This window comes from Pyrus communis, chromosome 7 (genome assembly GCF_041283825.1).
Source record: "Pyrus communis isolate YQ-2024b chromosome 7, ASM4128382v1, whole genome shotgun sequence".
Lineage (NCBI taxonomy): Eukaryota > Viridiplantae > Streptophyta > Magnoliopsida > Rosales > Rosaceae > Pyrus > Pyrus communis.
In genome coordinates this window covers 24,341,483-24,364,552 of record NC_142571.1, presented here as the reverse complement: position 1 = coordinate 24,364,552, position 23,070 = coordinate 24,341,483, and the positions used below count along the sequence as shown (strand labels likewise).

At 35.8% G+C, this 23,070-nt stretch overlaps 2 pseudogenes across 1 annotated transcript; both read left to right on the top strand.

Moving 5' to 3' along the window:
* Nucleotides 1-8,235: 8,235 nt before the first annotated feature.
* On the top strand, nt 8,236-10,888 carry LOC137735281 (heat shock 70 kDa protein 4 pseudogene; annotated as a pseudogene).
* A 1,398-nt stretch (nt 10,889-12,286) lies between these two features.
* Nucleotides 12,287-16,745, top strand: LOC137733798 (heat shock cognate 70 kDa protein 2-like; annotated as a pseudogene). The gene is made up of 2 exons (XR_015964079.1): nt 12,287-12,595; nt 14,854-16,745. The product of XR_015964079.1 is annotated as a heat shock cognate 70 kDa protein 2-like (transcript).
* Nucleotides 16,746-23,070: the final 6,325 nt, after the last annotated feature.

Here is a 23,070-nt window from a genome sequence, read left to right as displayed (position 1 = left end):
CTTCAAATATTGGAAAAATTGTTTGGTTTGCCCATAGGGGCACTCTCACACACACATTATTGGGAAAAAGTTGATTTATTAATTGTTACATTTATAGATACATGTATATCATGATAAGGCTAAAAAGGAGACAGTGTTTCAGTGCTTTCCCAGTTCATCTTTCATTGACAAAGAAGTTACTTAGCTCATATGGTCCTAACACCAACTGCAGCAAACATCAAAAGCTGGTGTTAGTACACTTCTGACTGCAAGGTTACATTTTCAAAAAGAGTAGATATGAGACATAAGTCCGTATGGTTAATCAACTATAATACAAAAAAGGTATGGTCAATAAACCATATATTCCTAGTTCGAATTTATTGCAAATAAAAAGGTATGATCAATAAACCATATTCCTATAGTTTATTGTAGTAATGGTCAAGATACTCAAGTTTCACTTTAGTACTTACCGTCAATTTCACGCATGAAGTTAGTAGTAATCTCACTCATCAGAAAGATATCAGCTTAGCTAGTGCGTGATGTGGTGGTTCACCATCTAGCATTACAGCCAGTGATATCTTTGTGTGATGTGGTATTAAATTATGTGTGAACTAATTTCCATCCTTAATAATGAAAATTAGTACAGCCCTACTGATTATATTTAGAATCCATAATTCCATATATATGTGTGTGTGTGTGTGTGTGTGTGTATTCATGGTTTTCCTGTACATTAAATAATTAAGGTGCAACATCTTATGTTTTCAGGCAGCACAAATTGGACCCCAAGTCATTGACAAAAAAAAAAAAAACAAAAAAAAAAGACCCCTAGTCATGTGCTCTTATGAAAAGGATCAGGGCATGGGGCAGTTTGCTTTCTTAGCTTTTTAGCAACGTTCACCAGACTCAAACCCATTTCTTCAATTCAATTTTAAGGTATTAAACTCATTGTCGGCAAAAAAAAAAAATAAATAAAAAATGATTTTGGGACCTTCTTAAATTTTAGTAGTGGTAAGATATATTGTGTGTGACCATGAAGAAATTAATAACCACTTTAATATAATTTGGTGTTTCATCCTAGCCAGACTCGGACTCATTATTTGTGACTTAAATTAAAGGAAAATTAATAAAAATTGATTGAAAACTTTGAGTTTTAACGATAAGGACAAAATAAAGGGTAAAGTGAATAGTATCAGATTGATTTTTTAATGTAAAAATGTGATTGTTCATTAAATTGAACAATATCAGAAACTTTTCATCAAAATTTCCTTAAATTAAAGCATGTCATTCACACATGTTCTCACTATTTCCTATGGTGCTTCCCTTTAAAAAAAAAAATATATATATATATATTTTTTATTTATTTATTTATGATATATCTGCTAGCTAGGACAAGAAGGGCGCAGATCATAGTGCCCACCACCTCCACCTCTGTGATTACTATTGATCGATCTTGACTTTCCGCGCGCGTATGCATATTGTTAACTTTTTCAGTCATATTCACACTAGGATAGCAAGTTTATTGAGTATGATTCACTGTTCTCATTCACTCTCATTACCATTCATATCTAGGGCCTTCAAAGCCAGATATATTCTTGCAAAAGTCTCGTTCATAGTCCCATATATGGCGGTAGGGTTTAGGCCGGTTCAGGGCGTGTAAGCCAGCTTTGCAAAAATAAGTTATACGCACATGAGCTTGACATAGTACCGGAACGGATGTACTAAAATGAGAAAGGAGGGTCATAAGTTTGAATCGAAGTATGCAGTGTATTATGTACGAGCATATGAGCACCCTATTCAAAACATGTGTAGTATGTGTATTGTATTATGTATGAGAACATGAGCATCCTTTTCTTGTACCCAGCTAGTCTTAGGGCTTTCCTAATTGGAGCTCAATATAAAGTGATTACTTTTGATAAAGGTTAAAGGGGACATATATTCCAAGTACTAATTAGTCTAGTTTTAATCTGAATAGAATGTTGGGGAAATGGGGTATCATAAAAGAGAGTAACATGAAAGAAAACTAATTAAGGTATAACAGCTTCTTTTCCTTTGTTTACACGGCTACAAAAATTGACCCCTGAAAGATACCTTTCAAACCTACGTTCATTGTCTAAGATCTGTCACAAATTCATCCACATATATATGAAATTGTCATATTCATCAAGTCATAAATTTCTATTTTAATTGCACTGTTAAAAAAGAGGGCTTTCAATTCCGGTCCCATTTCATGATATTGTATATTGATCTAATCCAAGAGAAATTTTTTGTGTATCAGGAACATGCCCTGGTGCTCCAAGTATCATAATACAATTCTAAAGTTTTTTGCTCGCAATTGAAGTCAAATCGATGTAAATAAAAAATTGAAACAAACACTTCCTCATAAATCTTGCAATAAAATCATTGTGCAATAAGTTACTAGATTTAAATTCTAAACAACTCAAGGTTTCAATGGGTATCTAAAAAGTATTACAAAAATTTCATAAAAATAGGCTGACTCGTATCTTAAAAAGGAAATTTATTTAGTTTGAATGCATAGCTGCTGAAACTTGTTGATGGATTGTCACAAATTTAGAGCCCCAAACCAGTCACAAATCAAGCTTTAACTGCTGAAACTTGTTGATGGATTGTCACAACGACAATTTGAATGCAATTACTATCTTAACTTTATCTTATCTTATGAGACCCCAAATTTTATTTTCATACTATTGATAAAACAATACTTTTGAATAAAATACATTGTGAATCCCAATTTGCTAACTTGAAGATGTAGTATAACTTATCTTTTTAGAGATGCTTTTAAACTAGCAAGTGAATATTAATAAAAAACCATTTAACTTACTCAAATTAGCTTTTTATCTCCAACAACATCATCTATTAGCAAACTTTGAAATTTTTTTTTTTCAAACAATAGAAACTTTGATTAAATTCAAATCGAAACGTTTACATCAGAAATCAGAGTGTTGAAAAACCACTCTGGTTCAAAATCATTCCAACTATGAAGGTAATTCAAACCCAATCCACTTATTTTCTAAAGAGATATTCATCAATTTACCCCCTGAACTTGTAAGGATTGGCCAATTTTCCTCCTCAAATTTAATTTTGGCCAATTCCCCCCTCAACTCTCATAATTAGTCAATTTGCACCCTACTATTAATTTTTTTAAATTTTCCATCTATTCTTTCATTAAGTAGGTATCTGCATGACTGCCTTTAAGGGGCAAAAAAAGTCATTTTCCCTACACCTTCTATCTTCTTCCTTTTCTTCGAACTTTCTCTTCTTCTTCCTTTTCTCCAAGCCGAGCTCGTGACTGCAGCCAACGCCTCCCTCCTCCGCTGTTTGCAGCCCAGTCGATATGATAAGCTGTTTGTGCAGTTTGCAGTTGCCCACACCCAGTTGCCTCCTCCCTTGGCATCGTCTACCTCTAGTAAGGTGTAGGGAAACCTACTTAACAAAAAATGACAGTGGGGTGCAAATTGAAAAAATGACAGTGGGTGAAAATTGACTTTTTTCCCTTCAACGGCAGTCATGCAGATACCTACTTAACGGAAGAATAGATGCAAAATTAAAAAAAATAACAGTAGGGTGTAAATTAACTAATTATGAGAGTTGAGGGGGGGAAAGTGGCCAAAAAAAAAGTTGAGGGGGGAAATTGACCAATTATGAAAGTTGAAAGAGGAAATTGATCAAAATTAAAGTTGAGGAAGAAAATTAGCCAATCCTTACAAGTTCAGAAGGTAAATTGATTAATACCTCTATCTAAATACCCTTTTAACTTATGTTAAAACGATCGCCGGACTTCAAATTTGCACCAACTTCCAGACTGTATATGCAGAAAAAAAAGTTCTAAGAGAACCTGTTTTATTTATTTAGTAATTATTGCAAATTTTTGTTTTGTATTTTGCTTTTGTGCTGCAACATACCAATCAGATCTCATTGACCCTTTTTATTAATCATCATCTATAGCAGTAGCACGACAGCATGTGACAGATTTAGGAAATTAGTAAAATTTTAAGGTTGGTGGTGTAGGAATCTAATTCCCTTATCTTATCAATCTTTGCAGAATATTTCTTTTACTCATTTTCATGCAGAAAAAGCAACTAGTACTCGCTGTAACAGTTATGCAAATGCAAAGGTAAGCTTATAGCCTTCAGTCATGCAGCTTTTGCACCCATTACTCGTTCACTTGCTGTCGACTCTTTCTCCCACATTATACACATTAAAATTACATGGGGTGTTGTAATTTTATTGCTTTTAGTTTAATTATTTTGCTTATCATATCCTTGTTGTAATATAATACGTGTTTTGTCAGAAGGAGAGGGATTTGAGAACCTGTAAATCTGAGATGAACATGCAGACAAATCCCAACCTTGATCTTCTCACGTTATTTAGCTTTCCCTGCTTAAAGATTGTGGTTTAATATAAAAAATAAATAAATAATCTTTCATGCAATATAACCGGTTGTGAAAATAGATGAAGGTTGAAAAGCGACAAAATCGGTTAACCTGCTAATAAAGTAAAAATAGGGTCCACTTCGTTCAACTCTTCCGTTAAAAAAAGAAAGGAGGATGGCCTACCTGTCTCTCCTCTCTCTCCCTCTGCTTCTCTTTCATCACCATTTTCTTTTTTCTTTTTTTCCTTTTTTTTTTTGTATTGATGCTTACCGCATGTTAAATGTTACAAAGCTTTTCAATGAAGTATGCCAAATAATTCTGCAATCTCATCATAGCTATCTTATGCTAAGATATGAACACTACTTTCACCTCAAAGCTTCGCTGCTGCGCAGGGCAATAGTATGATATTTTGAGTTCATATGTATGAGTATGAAGATACATTGATAGGGGACTGTTAAAGGGCAGAGAATTAACTAGACGAACACTAGCACAACTAAAGAAGGAGACTAAGATAAAGAGCCAAGCTCTGTTCATAAATTCATTCAAAATACCTCCTCCTCAACCTCCAGAATTCTAGCATTTTAAAAAGCCTAGTCTACTGCTTCATTAAACACTAACACAACATCCTAATCCACTAAAACTTCATAAATGATAATCAAGTCCCAACCCAAATACATAATTAAAACAAAACTTACAAAAATACAAATTACTAAAATATAAATTAGCCACTTAATTATGAGAGCTCAATTAATTTCCCTTTCATGCACTGCATCATACATGAACATGTAATAAGAAATTCATCACATTCTAGTAATTATTCAATAAAAAGAAATATTTGTTGAAGCCACTTGAAGATCCATCTCGGAAAGCTCTAGCCAAAATAATTGTTGATCAAGTTATGTATATAAGAATGATCTCAACATAAGATTCATCATGGTGATCATACTTCATACGTATCTATATGGTTACTTCTTGTCATGCTATGTTTGGATTTGATACGGTTGATGGGTTTGATTCTTTGTACCAAAATTTTTTGTTTGACTCTGTATGATCCCAATGACTTAAATGGATTAGGGTCTTAAAGAAGGTAAGAAATAGGTATTATGATTTCAATTAGTAGACATGTATTTTCCAACAAATTATCGACCTTTGAGTATTTCGGGTGGTTGCAGGGCAAGAAGGTGAATTCGATCATAAATACGAACTGCTAAAGAAAATCATGGTTAGCCCTTTCTTGTTAGTCATCATTAACGATGATTTATAAATTAATTACAAGTTTTTGATGGCTGACGTAGAGATTAATCGGGCGATTTGGATATGAACAGGAATCAATGGCTGTTCGAGAAGTTCTGACTGTGATCATGTCATCAGAAAATATCCCTACTCTCTTCGACTAAGCATGCCTGTTTTATAATTTTGCTTCTACTTGATTTATTTTATTTCTTAAGCCTAGAAGTTTATATTTGTGAATCTATCACTTATACCGTGTTGGTGAAAAGTGAATGAGAGTTACCCTTTTCACTTGTACATGTAAATTATACTTGTAATCTGTTTGGAATCTCATGGCCTTTCTTGCTTGCATATGTTTTGATTGATTGCAGGCAAGGCAAAGTTGCAAACACAGAGAGAGAGGGGATGCTAATTGTGCCAAAAGTGATACGGCTTGTTTAGCAGCTTATTTAGAAAAACACTTCAAAAAATTATTGAAAATCCAACTACTTTATGAAAAAAATCACATAGCAGCTTCTTTAGAAAAACAGTTCGAAAGATTTATGGAAAAATCCAACTACTATATGAAAAAAAATTACATAGCAGCTTCTTTAAAAGAACACTTCTACGTCCCATAAGCGGTTTCAAATTAGTTTGATAAATGCAACCAGAAGTCTTTATGTTTGTCAAAAAATCTAATCAGAAGCATTTGTGAACCAGAGAGCATCCAACAGATGATGATTTAGGAAGCACTTCCAAGTGATTTTCAGGAAGCATCTGAACATTCAATAAAAGATCCAATGTTTCTCTATGAAAGCAGTTGTAGAAGAAATGCTTATGAGCATTACAAAAACAGTTGTAAGATCATGCGCAATGGTGTGAGTTAAAGCTTAAAATTTTAAGCCCCAAATTATCAAATGATGATTTTAGTCTACTTATGCCCCAAATTATCAATGATGATTTTAAGCGCCTAGAAACAACTTTTTTTCTTCAATGGTTATGGTTTAAAAGTTCAGCCCCAAATTATCAAATGATGATTTTAGTCTACTTTTTTTTTCTTGGTAACTTAAAAAAAAAATTATATAGATTATTCTAATTAACCTCTACTAATTAATAAAACACTCATTGTCAACCAAAACTCTATGAAATTACTAGTTTAACCCTCTAATTAAAACAGAACATGCATAAGAAATACGGGGCAGAAATATAATTTCACACAACCAAATTTTTCTGTTTTTTTTTTCAAAGTCTCACTTACATATAATCCTAATATATCTCTAATTAAAAATAAAAAATAAAAAAATTCCCGCTCCCACATTCTCTATCACTCTCTTCGTCTCTCCTTCTATTTCAAAAACAAAAAATAAAAATTTTTCTCACACACTTTGTGTGTGCCCATATGCTAGTTTTTATAAATATTTTAACCTAAAAAAATATTAAAATTATGATAAACAATGAAAAATCACACAACCCACTCCACTCCATTCCTTTTTTTTTTTAATTAACAAACAATATTGTCTACCTTAAGGGTACAGGAGTGGGCTAAGCCTGACAATGGCTCAACCATAATAATGTAGTTTAAATTTTCCTTTAGAAAGAATCGAACCTAAGACCGCTCACTTGTAAGTGAAGAAGAATATCACTAGATCGTAGTACTAACTACTAAGTGGCAACCCACCCCATTCTTAAACACAAGTTCATACACACACATGAAAAATTATTTCTACACATTATGTAGATTATCCTAATTGTGTGTGGATGTTTGAACAAATACATAAGTATTTTAGAGTTTTTAGGTGAAATTTGATTTAAATATATTTTTTAATTGATTTAGTTGTTAGGTTTAATTTTAGGGCGTCGGATCTTTTTAACCATTAGGTTTGCTCATATTTCATCTCAACTGTCCAATTTAATATAATTGTAAAAGAAAAAAAATTTGTTCTGAACCATTGGATAAACCGACGATCCAGTTATGCCAGCCGTTGGATCAAGGAAATAGTCATTGGTCTCAAAACTAGTGGTCGGCAAAAGTGTCAGCGCTGGAACCCAACGGCTATAACTTTGTCACGTAGGGTGAGTGAGGCGCGTCTGTTGGTCGCGCAGGTCAATTTCTTCAATGCGTGTACGTGCAGAGTAGGCCCGAAGACTTAACCCAAGGCTTAAATTCTTGGGGGAAGTATGGCCCAAAGTTTTTCTTTGCTCACCAACTTCTGAACCGACTCATCATGTTTTGCACACGCACCATATGGACGGCAGTGGAGCCCGATCCAAACACGTTTGGATCCAAAGCCTTTAGAAAGCCCAAACACAAAACGCCACCGTCCAAGGAAAATGACAAAAAGACAAATTTCCGACGACCATGACAGTAGACCCGAAGAGTCAATAAAAAGGTTAGTCAATGCAAAAATAAGGAGAACCAAACCCCGCGAGAAATATCCAATCGCCTCCGTCCACAACACTCAAATCCAACGGCCGTTGTCAAATCGAACATTTGGACACCCTCCCACCAAAAATCGTAAATTTGCTGTACCAACGTTCACTACTCTCGCTCCAACACTGTTGACTCCGAACAGCCTATCGCCCAAAAATCTCAAAAGCTCTTTACTTTTCTCTGCGGTTCTTTGCTTGTTTGATTTATTGAATCTCAGCGGTTGCAATGGCGGGAAAGGGAAAGGGGCCAGCGATCGGTATCGATCTCGGAACGAGTTACTCGTGCGTCTGTGTTTGGCAACACGACCGCGTCGAGATCATCGCTAATGATCAGGGCAACCGCATGATGCCGTCTTACGTGGCGTTTACTGATACGGAGAGGTTGATCGGCAATGCGGCCAAGAACTAGGTCGCCATGAACCCCGTCAACACCGTCCTGGGTAAGAATCGAGATACTTTCTTTTTCTTGCAAAACTTTTTTATGTGATGTTTTTTTTTTTTTGCCTTGTACTGTTTGATATGTGCTTGTATTGCTGATTTTATGAATTTTACTGTCAATATTTGCTGGTTGTTTAAATTTTGCTGTTTTTAGATTTCTATTGCCTGAATTTCTGAGAAAAAGAGTTCAATTTCCTTGAAAGTAATTATCTTTTTCAGGCCTGGTGTGATAAATTACTATGCAGGTTTTGTTGTGCCTCGAATTTTTTTTATTTTTTATAGCGAATTGATCAATTTATTTTTTATTTTTTTATTTGCAGGATTTGTTTAGTTAATATTACTGGACTATCAAATATTATAATTGGTGGCCAAGGCTATGAGTTTTAGTTAATCTGTTCAAAATTATAATTTGGGTTTTAAGTTTCTTGTTAATTGTTGGATGAAATTTTAAAATAGCTATCCGAGTTTTTAGTGTCTGTAGCATGATCTGTTTGGTTACTTTTATTTTTGATAAGTTGTAATGGATTTAGCTTGATATTGTAGTTTGTTCTGTGTTATGAATTATTAATAAATTAGTATTTTCAAACGAGCTTGGTTAATTTTTCTGATGCCAAGCAGTTGATTGGTAGGAGATTCTCTGACCCTTCTGTTCAGAGTGACATGAAGCACTGGCCTTTCAAGGTCATTCCTGGCTCCGGTGACAAGCCCATGATTGTTGTCCATACAAGGGCGAAGAGAAGCAGCTCACTACTGAAGAAATTTCCTCCATGGTTCTCGTCAAGATGCGTGAGATTGTTGAGGCCTATCTTGGCTCATCGATAAAGAATGCCGTTGTTACTGTCCCGGCTTACTTCAACGATTCTCAGCGACAGGCCACGAAGGATGCTGGGGTCATTGCCGGCCTTAATGTTCTGCGTATTATGAATGAGCCCACCGCTGCCGCTTTTGCATACGGTCTTGACAAGAAGGTCACCAGCGTTGGCGAGAAGCATGTCTTGATTTTCGATCTTGGCGGAGGCACTTTTGATGTCTCACTGCTCACATTTGAAAAAGGCATCTTTGAAGTGAAGGCAACTGCCGGAGACACCCACTTGGGAGGAGAATATTTGGACAAAGAATGATGAATCATTATGTTCAAGAGGTCAAGAGGAAGCACAAGAAGGTTATCAGCAGCAGCCCAAGTGCTCGTAGGAGGTTGAGAACTGCTTGTGAGAGGGCAAAGAGGACTCTCTCCTCCACTGCTCAGACCACAATTGAGATTGATTCTTTGTACGAGGGTGTCGATTTCTACTCAACCATTACCCGTGATAGGTTTGAAGAGCTTAATATGGATCGTTTCAGTAAGTGTATGGAGCCCGTTAAGAGGTGTTAGAGAGATGAAAAGATGGACAAGAGCTCGGTCCATCATATTTTGCTAGTGGGCGGTTCTACTAGGATTCCAAAGGTGCAGCAGTTGTTGCAGGACTTCTTCTATGGCAAAGAGCTATGCAAGAGCATCAACCCAGACGAGGCTGTTGCTTATGGCGCCGCTGTGCAGGCTGCCATCTTGAGCGGTGAGGGTAACAAGAAGGTGAAGGATTTATTGCTTCTGGATGTCATTCCTTTGTCCCTTGGTTTGGAGACTGCCGGAGGTGTGATGACTGTGTTGATTCCAAGGAACACTACCGTTCCAACCAAGAAGGAACAAGTCTTCTCTACCTACTCAGACAATCAGCCTGGTATCTTGATCCAAGTATATGAGGGTGAAAGGACAAGGACTCGCAATAACAACTTGTTGGGAAAATTCGAGCTTTCTAGTATTCCTCCTGCTCCATGGGGTGTTCCGCAAATCACTGTCTGCTTTGATATCGATGCCAACGGAATCTTGAACGTCTCGGCTGAAGACAAGACTGCAGGGCAGAAGAACAAGATTACCATCACCAATGACAAGGGAAGATTGTCGAAGGAAGAAATTGAGAAGATGGTTCAAGAAGCTGAGAAGCACAAGTTAGAAGATGAGGAGCACAAGAAGAAGGTGGAGGTGGAGGCCAAGAATGCTCTGGAGAATTATGCCTACAACTTGAGAAACACGATCAAGGATGATAAGACTGCCTCCAAGCTGGACACCGCTGACAAGAAGAAGATTGAGGATGCGATTGACCAGGTCTTCCAATGGCTTGACGGAAACCAGCTTGCTGAGGCCGACGAGTTTGAGGACAAGCTGAAGGAGCTGGAGAGCATATGCAATCCGATCATTGCCAAGGTGCACCAGGGCTGGCAAACCTGATCTCGGTGGTGCCATGGATGAAGATGTTCCTCCTGCTGGTGGCAGCGGTGCTGGTCCCAAGATGGAAGAAGTCGATGAAGGATGTTTGGTGATCTTGGTCATTTTGTTCAACATCGTATTCTAGTATTTTGCCAACGAAGCCTATTTTCTTTCTAAATTATCTCTCTTAGATTCACTTTTTGATGGCAAGACCGGTATTTTCAGTTTGCATCGCTTTAGTAGCAATCTTCATTTTTATGTTCTTTTTGTCAATGAGTTTATTTTAATTTACTTTAATAAAATTTTCATTTTTGGTTCATGGGTAATTGAATGTTTGAAAATTTTTAATTTGTACAAACAGTTTTGAAGTTGGTTTCACAAGGAAAATACGGAAGAAGTATATTTTGCTCCGTCCAACTATGAAAGGTTTCAGTCCTTTTGTTTGGTCTTCTTTGATGTACGCTGCAAGTAGTATATTTGAAACCATAGAGTCTCCGAAATAAAGTCCTATTCAGTATAGAGTTTCTCAGCTTTTGCAAACTGCTTAAGTTTCGCAAGCGAAGATGTATACTTAGCATCGTTCATTTTGAGTTTCATTTTAGCAATCTAAAATAAGGATTACAGATTTGGACTATTAATATTAAAGAAACTTTAACAAAAAGCTCTCGATACTGTTCACTTTAATGAAAAACCACATTTTTACACTAAAAAGTCAATCATTGTACTATTCACTTTACCCTTTATTTTGTCCTTATCGTTAAAATTCAAAGTTTTCAAGTACTTTTAATTAGTTTTCCTTAATATTAATTCCCATTTACTAATATTAATTTCCAACCTACATTCTCCTCATTTCTTTATGGTTTAATGGGCTTTGGTGCAGTCATTCTGTTCGTATTTTCAATAGGTTACCTTTCTATCAACTTCTTTATTATATACTAATTTAGTAGTTATATAATGGTTTAACAGGTTTTATGTGATTTTCTCAAGTTGAGAGACTTGCAGAATCTTAATTTAAATCTAAGGATGCAAAAGTTCATACAAATTTTCAGCTAAGAAATTAAAATAAAAGAATGTCTCTTGATAAATACAAATATTAAAATTAAACATTGTACATCGTGCTTAGCATATTGTAACTATAAGAATATCATTATAGTCAACAAATGTAAAAAGAAAATATAATTCTGCACGCAGCGAAGCGTCTTTCACACGCTCATGCAGAAAGGAGGAAATATTTTACAAACTGAATTTCTTCCTGACTAAGGGCTGATTTGGTATTGCTGTGCTTTGAAAAAAGCTGCTTTTGCTGTGCAGTGAGAATAAGCAGTTGGGAAATAAAGTAGCAGAGTGTTTGGTAAACTTTTTTGTAAAAGTGCTTTTGAAAAAAATAGTATTATAATGTTTGGTAAACTTTTATGTAAAACAGATGTGAAAAAAACCGTTTTTTCAAAGATGAGTTTTGCAGCTTCTTGTTTTTGGCTTTTTTTACCTAAAATTATGAAAAAAAAAGCTGAAACTGAATGTTTACCGAATACAAAAACAATTCCTAACTTTTTTTAATATCAACTTTTTTTCAAAATTACTTCAGTACCAGGCCTAAGTTTCTTTACCTATCGCCCAAAAATCTCAAAAGCTCTTTACTTTTCTCTGAGGTTCTTTGCTTGTTTGATTGATTGAATCTCATCGGTTGCAATGGCGGTAAAGGGAGAGGAGCCAGCGATTGGTATAGATCTCGGAACTAGTTACTCGTGCGTCGCTGTTTGGCAATACGACCACGTCGAGATCATCGCTAATGATCAGGGCAACCGCACGACGCCGTCTTACGTGGCGTTTACTGATACGGAGAGGTTGATCGGCGATGCGGCCAAGAACCAGGTCACCATGAACCCCATCAACACCGTCCTGGGTAAGAATCGAGACACTTTCTTTTTCTTGCGAAATTTTTTTATGTGATGTTGTTTTTTTGCCTTGTAGTATTTGATCTCTGCTTGTAGTGCTGTTTAAACTTTGCTGTTTTTAGATTTCTTTTGCCTGAATTTCTGAGAAAAAGAGTTCAATTTCCTTGAAAGTAATTATCTTTTTGTGGCTTGGTGTGATAAATATCTTTGCAGGTTACATTTGTGCAGGGTTTTGTTGTGCCTTGAATCTTTTTATAGCGAATTGATCAGTTTATTTATTTTTTATTTTATTTGCAGGATTTGTTTAGTTAATATTAATGGACTATCAAATATTATAATTGGTGGTCAAGGCTACGAGTTTTAGTTAATCTGTTCAAAATTATAATTTGGGTTTTAAGTTTCTTGTAAATTGTTGGATGAAATTTTAAAAAGGGTTTTTATCATAAATGGTCTCTGAAATTGAAAATCAATCAATGTAATCCCTGAAAATTGGTATCATAAATCAATGTGGTCATTCCGTTACCATTCCGTCAAAAATTCTTTGTGGCACATAACCAGGTCCTGCAAATATAATTAAATATTTCTCTTTGGATTTAAAATATTTAAAAAATAAAAAATTTATTTATATAATTAAAAACTTGAAAAAAGAAGAAGAAGATGACTGTATTCCTCCATTAATCTGCTTTTTCTTCCCGTAATTTCACATTTTCTAATTTATTTTATTACATTTTTTATTTAATTTTTGAATTTTGTATTCGAATTCTGGGGATGTGTCATTTCATTGTGTGGTAGATGCAATATTAGGGTCTTTGGGGCTTCTGGATATCAGGCACATAGTTTCTAAATCGGAGCTGAAGTGGAGGGGTGCAGCCAGGGTCGGTCTAGAGATTTTTGAGGTCTAGGGTGACGTCAAAAAATGTGCTTTCACTTTATATAAGAAAATTATTTGTTTTCACACGTAAGACATCGATAAAATTATACTTAGAAAAACACTTCAAACTTAATAATTTGGGAACAAGGAAAAACTAATTTATTTTGTATCGTGAGAAGGAACAAAAAAAACTCTGGTTTTACAAGTAGATAGATATGAGTTTTGTTTTCCATCTAAACTTTTAAAGTGTTTTTGTATAAATCATGAGGTGTTTTTTCTTATTTACTAACCTTGTCAATATGGAACTAAAAAAATAATGATATTTTTGAGTCTTTAATTGATATGTATAAGTAATAAATTGGTACTAAATTAAACTTTTTGATGACACGTTATATGATTTGCAAATTTGGTCTAAAAATTTGGGCAACGCATTACTCTTTGTGGAAGATTAGGAACAAATCTTTAAAAATAACAACTCACATAGCTTCTAGGTATTAATTAAAAATAAATTAACAACCAAACAAAAATTCGTAAAAATTGAAAAGAATAAACATGCACTTGGCATTTCGAACTTAGGACCTTTCGTTAATTTTAAACAACAAAAACCATTGATTCTAATTAAACTTCTTGATCATTTAGCCTAATTTTATATATTTATACTATGAAACGAAATTTGTAAAAAATGAAAAACAAATAGGCACACATCGTGTTTTGAATCCAAGACCTCCTCATTAATTTCAAATGACAAAACTATCGGTTCTAGTTAAACTTCTTTGTCCTTGAACCAAATTTTATAAATTTATACTCTTATGAAAACATATACAAATATATCACCCTAATAATTTTGGTGCCCCTAATTATTTCGGGCCCTGGATGGTCACCCTGCCCGCACTGGGCCTGGGCCGGCCTTGGGTGCAGCCTCCTTAGGTGGGAGAAGAAGTTGACTGTTATTGTTTTTTTTTTTTCTCCAAGTTTTAATTATGCAAAATTATTATTATTTTTAATTATTTTAAGTATTTCTAATCCACATGGCAATATTAATTAGTCTTGTGGGACCCACTTATGTGCCACATCAGCACATAACAAAGTTTGACGGAATTATGACGGAATGACCACATTGATTTCTGACCCCTATTTTCATGGACTACATTGATCGATTTTCAATTTCAATGACCATCTTGATGAGTTGAGTCAATTTCAGGAACCGTTTGTGAAAAAAAAAAAAAAAAACCCAGTTGAAAAGGTTATCCGAGTTTTTAGTGTTTGTAGCATGATCTGTTTGGTTACTTTTATTTTTGATAAGTTTTAATGGATTTAGCTTGATATTGTAGCTTGTTCTGTGTTATGAATTATTAATAAATTATTATTTTTTAACGAGCTTGGTTAATTTTTCAGATGCCAAGCGATTGATTGGTAGGAGATTCTCTGACCCTTCTGTTCGTAATGACATGAACCACTGGCCTTTCAAGGTCATTCCCCACCCCGGTGACAAGCCCATGATTGTTGTCACATACAAGGGTGAAGAGAAGCAGTTCACTGCTGAAGAAATTTCCTCCATGGTTCTCGTCAAGATGCGTGAGATTGCTGAGGCCTATCTTGGCTCATCTATAAAGAATGCCGTTGTTACTGTCCCGGCTTACTTCAACGATTCTCAGCGTCAGGCCACGAAGGATGCTGGGGTCATTGCCGGCCTTAATGTTCTGCGTATTATGAATGAGCCCACCGCTGCCGCTGTTGCATACGGTCTTGACAAGGTCACCAGCGTTGGTGAAAAGAAAGTCTTGATTTTCGATCTTGGCGGAGGCACTTTTGATGTCTCCCTGCTCACAGGTGAAAATGGCATCTTTGAAGCGAAGGCAACTGCCGGAGACACCCACTTGGGAGGAGAAGATTTCGACAACAGAATGGTGAATCACTTTGTTGAAGAGTTCAAGAGGAAGAACAAGAAGGACATCAGCAGCAGCCCAAGAGCTCTTAGGAGGTTAAGAACTGCTTGTGAGAGTGCAAAGAGGACTCTCTCATCCACTTCTCAGACCACAATTGGGATCGATTCTTTGTACGATGGTGTCGATTTCTACTCAACCATTACCCGTGCTAGGTTTGAAGAGCTTAACATGGATCTTTTCAGAAAGTGTATGGAGCCCATTGAGAAGTGTTTGAGAGATGCAAAGATGGACAAGAGCTCGGTCCATGATGTTGTGCTAGTGGGCGGTTCTACTAGGATTCCGAAGGTGCAGCAGTTGTTGCAGGACTTCTTCAACGGCAAGGAGTTATGTAAGAGCATCAACCCAGACGAGGCTGTTGCTTATGGTGCCGCTGTGCAGGCTGCGATGATGATAGGTGAGGGTAACAAGAAGGTGCAGGATCTATTGTTTCTCAACGTCAATCCTCTGTCCCTTGGTTGGGAGACTGCCGGAGGTGTGATGACTGTGTTGATTCCAAGGAACACTGCCGTTCCAACCAAGAGGTTGGAGAAATTCTTCTCTACCGACTCAGATAATCAGCCTGGTGTCTTGATCCAAGTATATGAGGGTGAAAGGACAAGGACTCGTGATAACAACTTGTTGGGAAAATTCGAGCTTTCTGGCATTCCTCCTGCTCCAAGGGGTGTTCCGCAAATCACTGTCTGCTTTGATATTGATGCCAACGGTATCTTGAACGTCACGGCTGAAAACAAGACTACAAAGCAGAAGATTACCATCACCAATGACAAGGGAAGATTGTCGAAGGAAGAAATAGAGAAGATGGTTCAAGAGGCTAAGAAGTACAAGTCAGAAGATGAGAAGCACAATAAGAAGGTGAAGGCCAAGATTGCTTTGGAGAATTATGCCTACAACATGGGGAAGACTTTGGTGATTCATGTTGTCAACATGATGAACACGATCAAGAAGATCAAGGATGCGAGTGACCAGACAAACCAGGCTATTCAATGGCTTGAAGAAAACCAGCTTGCTGAGGCTGACGAGTTTGAGGACAAGCTGAAGGAGCTGGAGAGCATCTGCAATCCGATCATTGCCAAGGTGCACCAGGGCTGGCAGACCTGATGTCAGTGGCGCCATGGATGAAGATGTTCCTCCTGCTGGTGGCAGCGGTGCTGGTCCCAAGATGGAAGAAGTCAATGAAGCTGTTTTTGTTGAGCCAAGATGTGTTTCTTAATTTAAGGTTTGAAATTGGGTACTTTTTTATGGGATTCTAAAATCCAAGATGTAGGATGTTTGGTTATCTAGGTCATTTTGTTCGACATCGTATTCCAGTATTTTGCCAATGAAGCCTATTTTCTTTCTAAATTATCTCTCTTAGATTCACTGTTTGATCTTGTTTGAATTTTATCTTTTCAGTTCTTTTTACCTGTTTACCTTCTCCAAATTCATCCTCTCTGTTCTTCCTCCTGCTCAAGCAATTGGGATTCTCAGAGGCTCCACTTAGGGTGGGAGGGAAAGAATGGCCTGCCGCCATTAAAACTCGCCTTCACCTGCGCAAGAGACTTACATGGCAGTCGAGAGTGACGGAAAGAAGCTGTCGATTACAGAACTAAGTCAGCAAAACAGCAGAGTCTGTTGAGGCTAAGGAGGCTGTTAGTTCTGTAGCAGCAGTCCCTTGACTCCCTTCGGAGTAGCATGAGCGTTTGCCGACTTGTGAGTCCGGCTTATACTTCTGAATGGTTGTTCGATACTCATACATTCACCGGGAGCCCGCCATAACTTTATTATGCTTTCATGGTAGTCGGGATGTAAACATTAGCTAAGCTAGATAAGTCCGTCGCGGATTCAAGGACTTATTCTCGTCTCAATTTAGCAGACGATGTGGTACAGATGCAGATATGGATACGGATCACAGAACTTATCCAAAAGAATACGGCCTGTATAGCAGCTTCTTTAGAAAAACTCTTCAAAAAATCTTATTGAAAATCCAACCACTTTATGAAAAAATCACATGGCAGCCTCTTTAGGAAAAACACTTCTAAGATCCATAAGCGGTTATAAATTATTTTGACAAAGGCAATCAGAAGTCTTTATGGTTGTCGAGAAAGAAAATTGTAATTAGAAGCATTTGTGAACCACTTATGTGGCGTAGAAGCGTTTCATAGAAACACACTTAGCAAGCGATGATTTAGGTAACACTTCCAAGTGATTTTCCAAGAAGCATTTGAACATTTAATAAAAAGAAACTAATGAAAAGGGTTTCAAAACTTTAAATTTTAACCAAAGGCCATGTAGAAACTTTATTTGATGGTTAGGACAAAGCCCAACAATAAACCAGTCCAATTTAAATGGTCCCAATATTGAATTTCCAATTTTGCCCATGATCGTAAACTTTTGTCCGTTTAATATATTTCTTCGTTTATGGTTCTTTCTGCTATTTCGTCTCCCTCCCCCTTTTCTTCCCGACATTCAAAACCTTCCATTTTTTTCTTTTTAATCTTGCATTGCAGCTCCACCTTTGCCACTATGCAAAAACCACATATCAGACCCCCAAACTTCATTTTTGAGCCGTCTCCATCTCGGCGGCGAGACAGTACGGAGTGACCAATACTGATCGCCTAGCCGATGGAAGTCGATATTCAGAGGACATTAGAGTTGGATAAGGTTTGTGATGTCGAATTTGAATCCAATCTAATCTAAGGTTCATGGACATCTACCGCCACAAAATTCAGAAATTCGAAGAATTCGTCGACGAACACCTCAAACTAGACCTCGTTTGTGCCTTTACTCAACGGTACGGTTTCATAGACCCTCTCTCAACTACAATTGCAGCAAATTTAATTGCTCATCAAATTAATTTTTTTTTGGGGGGGGGGGGGGGTGATTCTTGTTTTGCAGAGTCAAGGTGTTCGAGCTACACAAATTTTAGTATCCTTTTCGATTCTCCCTCTTTCGTTTTGATTAATTAAATTATATCCGAATGTGTTTTTTTTTTAATTCGACAATCCGGATATGCAATCCTATTTGGTGATTTTTGGTTGTTGAAGGTGTTTTCTTGACTTTATTTAAATTAAAACTCGGATTTGCAGAAGAACATATAGAATTTGAGAAACATAAGTGTGACCAGTCTTAGGACTTCGGTTAATCTTGGCTCTGAAGTTCGCGTAAGAGTATAACTTGAACTCATTCAATGTTCTTGTTTTACGACTATGGCTGAAGAAGATGTGGCATATTGACTTGAAAGTTGTAGACTATGTAGTCCATTGATCTTGAAAAATTGTAGTTGTACACCCATGGATATATTTTATATCGATCAATTCTACTTCCATTGACACGGCTAAACATAATCTCACTTTTCACATTCAATAAAATTGAATGATGGAATAATCACTACATTGTTCTTTATCTTAACACACACATGGGGTGAATAGATGATCACCATATTAGATGCTTGTAAAAGGATAGAGATCGAAACAAATAATTCTCACGGTCATGCTGAATGTTGCTTGTTTATATAGGGGTTTCACATTCTTTTTGTCTGCTGCACCACGTATGATGTAACATGCCTGTTCAAAATGATGAGAAACATGTATGTATGTATATGCAAAGTTGCAAACAAAATTGCGACTTCATCTACTAAGGTAGAGCCTTCAACCAAATTGATGACTCTTTGGATCTAAATGTTTTTCTTTAGGTCTTATGTGTTTTCTAACTAGGTTAATCTTGTCAAGGGATCCTAAATCTTATCCTTTTTATATTTTTTTATATTATTCAGAAATTCAATGTTTTTATATTAAGGGATCCAAAATAGTCAGTTTCAGAAATAGTGTACTCATGTTCAGTTTCATAAAGTCATTTCATAAATAGTGTATCCGTGTCCAATTTCGTAAAGTCAGTTTCAGAAATAGTGTATTCGTGTTCAGTTTCATAAATAGTGTACTCGTGTTCAATTTCATAAATAGTCAGTTTCATAAATAATGTACCTGTATTTAGTTTCATAAATAGTGTGTTCAGTTTCATAAATAGTGTACCCATTTTCAGTTTCATAAATAGTATACCCGTGTTTTGTTTCATAAAGTTAGTTTCAGAAATAGTGTGTTCAGTTTCATAAATAGTGTACCCGTTTTCAGTTTCATAAATAGTATACCAGTGTTCTGTTTCATAAAGTCAGTTTCATAAATAGTGTACCCGTTTTCAGTTTCATAAATAGTATACCCGTGTTCAGTTTCATAAAGTCAGTTTCATAAATAGTGTACCTGTGTTCAGTTTCAGAAATAGTGTTCCCGTGTTCAGTTTCAGAAATAGTGTATTCGTGTTCAGTTTCATAAATAGTATACCCGTGTTCAGTTTCATAAATAGTTTACCCATGGTCAGTTTCATAAATAGTGTATCCGTATTCAATTTCATAAATAGTCAGTTTTAAAAATATTGTACTCGTGTTGAGTTTTAAAAATAGTTCATGTTTAGTTTTAGAAATAGTCAGTTTAAGTAAAAGTTAGTGTTCAATTTAAAAATAGTGGTAGTACCAGTTTCAGTTTGAGATATTGATAGTATCCCTGTTCAATTCGAGAAATAGTGATAGTACAAGTGTTCAGTATAAAAAAGTCATTGTTTAGTTCTAGAAATAGTCAGTGTTCAGTTTAAGAAATATTAATAGTATCCGCATTGAGTTCCAAAATAGTTAGTGTTCAATTTTTAAAAATAATTAGTGTTCAATTGATTTAAAGTGGACTTTAGTGAACCACTAATATGACACGTGAACCAACGGGTATAACTTCAACTTTTTGAAGCATATGCATGAATGTATTACCTATGGTTGGTCTAAAAAAAGAATGAGTTATCCCCACCGTTTCTTCAGAGATTGGTCACCCCCTCCTCTTAATAGATGTTGACAATGCACAAATATGTATACTTTCACATTTGGCCAAGAAACACCGAACTATCGACTTGATAATCTTTGGTTTTGCTTACAGATGTTTTGCATCCAAGATTTACATTTATATGGTTAATGGTGTATGATTAATCCTAAGAAGAAAAAGTCCACAAGATCCAAAAGTTTGTATTGGAAAACGAACTAGACAGCAGTTGATATTTCTGCACGTCTTTTATCTTGTTTGTTAGGTTTAATGGGCCTAATTTATTGGTACTCTCATTTCCTTCCACACGTCTTAGAAAAAACTCAAGCCACTCGTCCAGAGCAATTTTGCTTCAAAGCAAGAACTTTGTTTTCTTCTCCAATCCAAAACCACAAACTGAGTGAAACCCTCTTCACTCAACCAAGTGCTCCATTTCTTTGCACGATCAAATGCTCCATTTCCTCTGCCAAAGAACCAAAACGTAGCGCAGAGCACCAGAGCAGAGGGGCGAAATTTGAGTTTTGGGAAAAAATTTCGGCGACCGGAGGTACAGGCGCAGCCCTGCAGCATGAATAGTCAGCCACCGTGTTTTCCTGTTTCCAACCGAACCAGAGGGGCTTAGGACTCAGTCCTGGGCTTGTTTTTTGGCAAGAAAAGGGGCAGCCCCCTCTCTCCTACATAACTCCACCACTGGTTGCCATACCATAGTTTCTGTTCTTAAAACAGACAAATGTTATTTCTCCATCAAGAACAACTCCACGTCTTTTCTACCAGGATTAATGATAATTGTCAGCAGTGCATTTTTAAAAACTTATTTCTAGGTTCGTACCTTTGTCTCTCCAATTTGGACTATGCAAATATATATCTCAACTTTTTTCAGTTTTTCGTCTTCAAATGCAGTTTTTGGGTTGAGGAATTCCGGATTTGATGTGTAGATTATTGTTTGAAAACTTGAATTGAAGTTGAAATTGGTTTGAGAACTTGAGGTTTCGAGCAATGGAGGTTTCAATTTTTTGGTGCGGTTTGAAGGGGTAGGTATGCCGATAGTAATGGCATTAGAGGGATAAGTGATTTTGGGATTGTAACTTTTAGTTTGGCTAATGAGCCTGGGTTAGGCAACGTTAGGGGCAATTTTGGAATATTAATTGTTATCCGGTTTGGGCTTTTTGTTGAGCCCGTGTGTTTTAGTTTTTGTAGGGCCTGAAAGATAAGTTTTGTGTCCTTATGATTAAAACTTAAACCTTTTTTATTAAATAATAGTTTATGATGGTTTTTCATTAAATAAAAATTAGCTCAAACCCTTTTCGTTAACGCTCCCTTTAATAAAAGATCCAATGTTTCTCTATGAAAGCACTAGCAGAAGAAATGCTTATGAGCATTACACATCAATTGAAGACCACGTGCAATGATGTGAGTTAAAGCTTAAAATTTTAAGCCATAACCCATACACAGCTTTGTTCCTCTAACGGTTACGGCTTAAAATTTAATCCCTAGATTATTAAAGAACGATTTAGTCTAATTTTTTTTTCTCGGTAATTTACTTTTTGAACATTTTAACCTAAAAATTTTTAATTCTAATAAATAATGAAAAATTACATAACCCAACCCATTGTTAAACACAAATTCATACACTTATATGAAAGATCATCTCTACACATTATGAAGATTATCCTAATTTTGTGTGGATGTTTGAACAAATACATAGGTATTTATAGAGTTTTTGAGTGAAATTTGGTTCAAATTTTCTTTATAATTATTTTAGCTGTTAGATTTAATTTTGGGTCGTGAGGTCTTATTTTTACCTTTAGATTTGCTCACATTCAATCTCAGCCTTTCAATTTAATGTAATTATAAAATTTATTTATTTATTTTAAATTTGGATCATTAGATCAACCAACGGCACAATCATGGTAATCGTTGGATCAAGGAAAGAGTCGTTGGGCACAAAACTAATGGCCGACAAAACTGTCGGCCCTAGGACCCAACGGTTGCCGCTTTGTTATGCGGGGTGAGTGAGGTGCGTTTGTTGCTTGCACGGGTTAGTTTCTTCAGTGCAAGTACGTGCAGTGGGCCCAAAGACTAAACCCAAGAATTAAAATTGTGGCGGAATCAGGGCCACTGGTTTTTTTTTTTTTTTTCTCACTAAGACTTAATAAAACCTAATGTTCAGAAATGCTTTTGGGGGATTTAAAACTTAAATTTTAAGCTTTAACCCAACCATTACACTCGGACTAAAAACGCTTGTATACTGACTTATCATAATGATACAAAATCTATACCACATTATTGAAACCTTCTTTGTCAACCAAAAGAATGTGAAAAGACATTTGTTTTCTATCACAACAAAATAGTTAAGGACAGTAACGTAATTTCACAAAACAAAATTTTGCTATTTTTTGTTTAAACCTCACCTATATGTGATTTTATCATCTCTAATTTTTTAAAAATATATAAAAATAAATAAATCTCTGTCCCACTCTCCCCATTCCCACGTTTTCTTTCACTCTCTTCCTTTCTCCTTTAATTTTAAAAACAAAAGTAAAAAATTTCACACAATTTGTTTGTGGGCATATACTAGTATATGAAAAAAAAACGTAAGGGCAATTGTGTAAAGAAAAAAATTTAAAATTCGTTTTATTAGAAGAAAAAAAGGAAAAAAAATAAAAAAGGGAAAGACGTGCTGATTAAGGAGAGATTAACCCCACTACTCCTTCATCTAAGATGTAGGAGAGATTAACCCCTCTCCTCCTCCATTTTAGGAGAGATATTAATATCCCATAAAAATTTATAATAATAAGAAAATACAATAAAAAACGCAAGATGATTGTAAACAT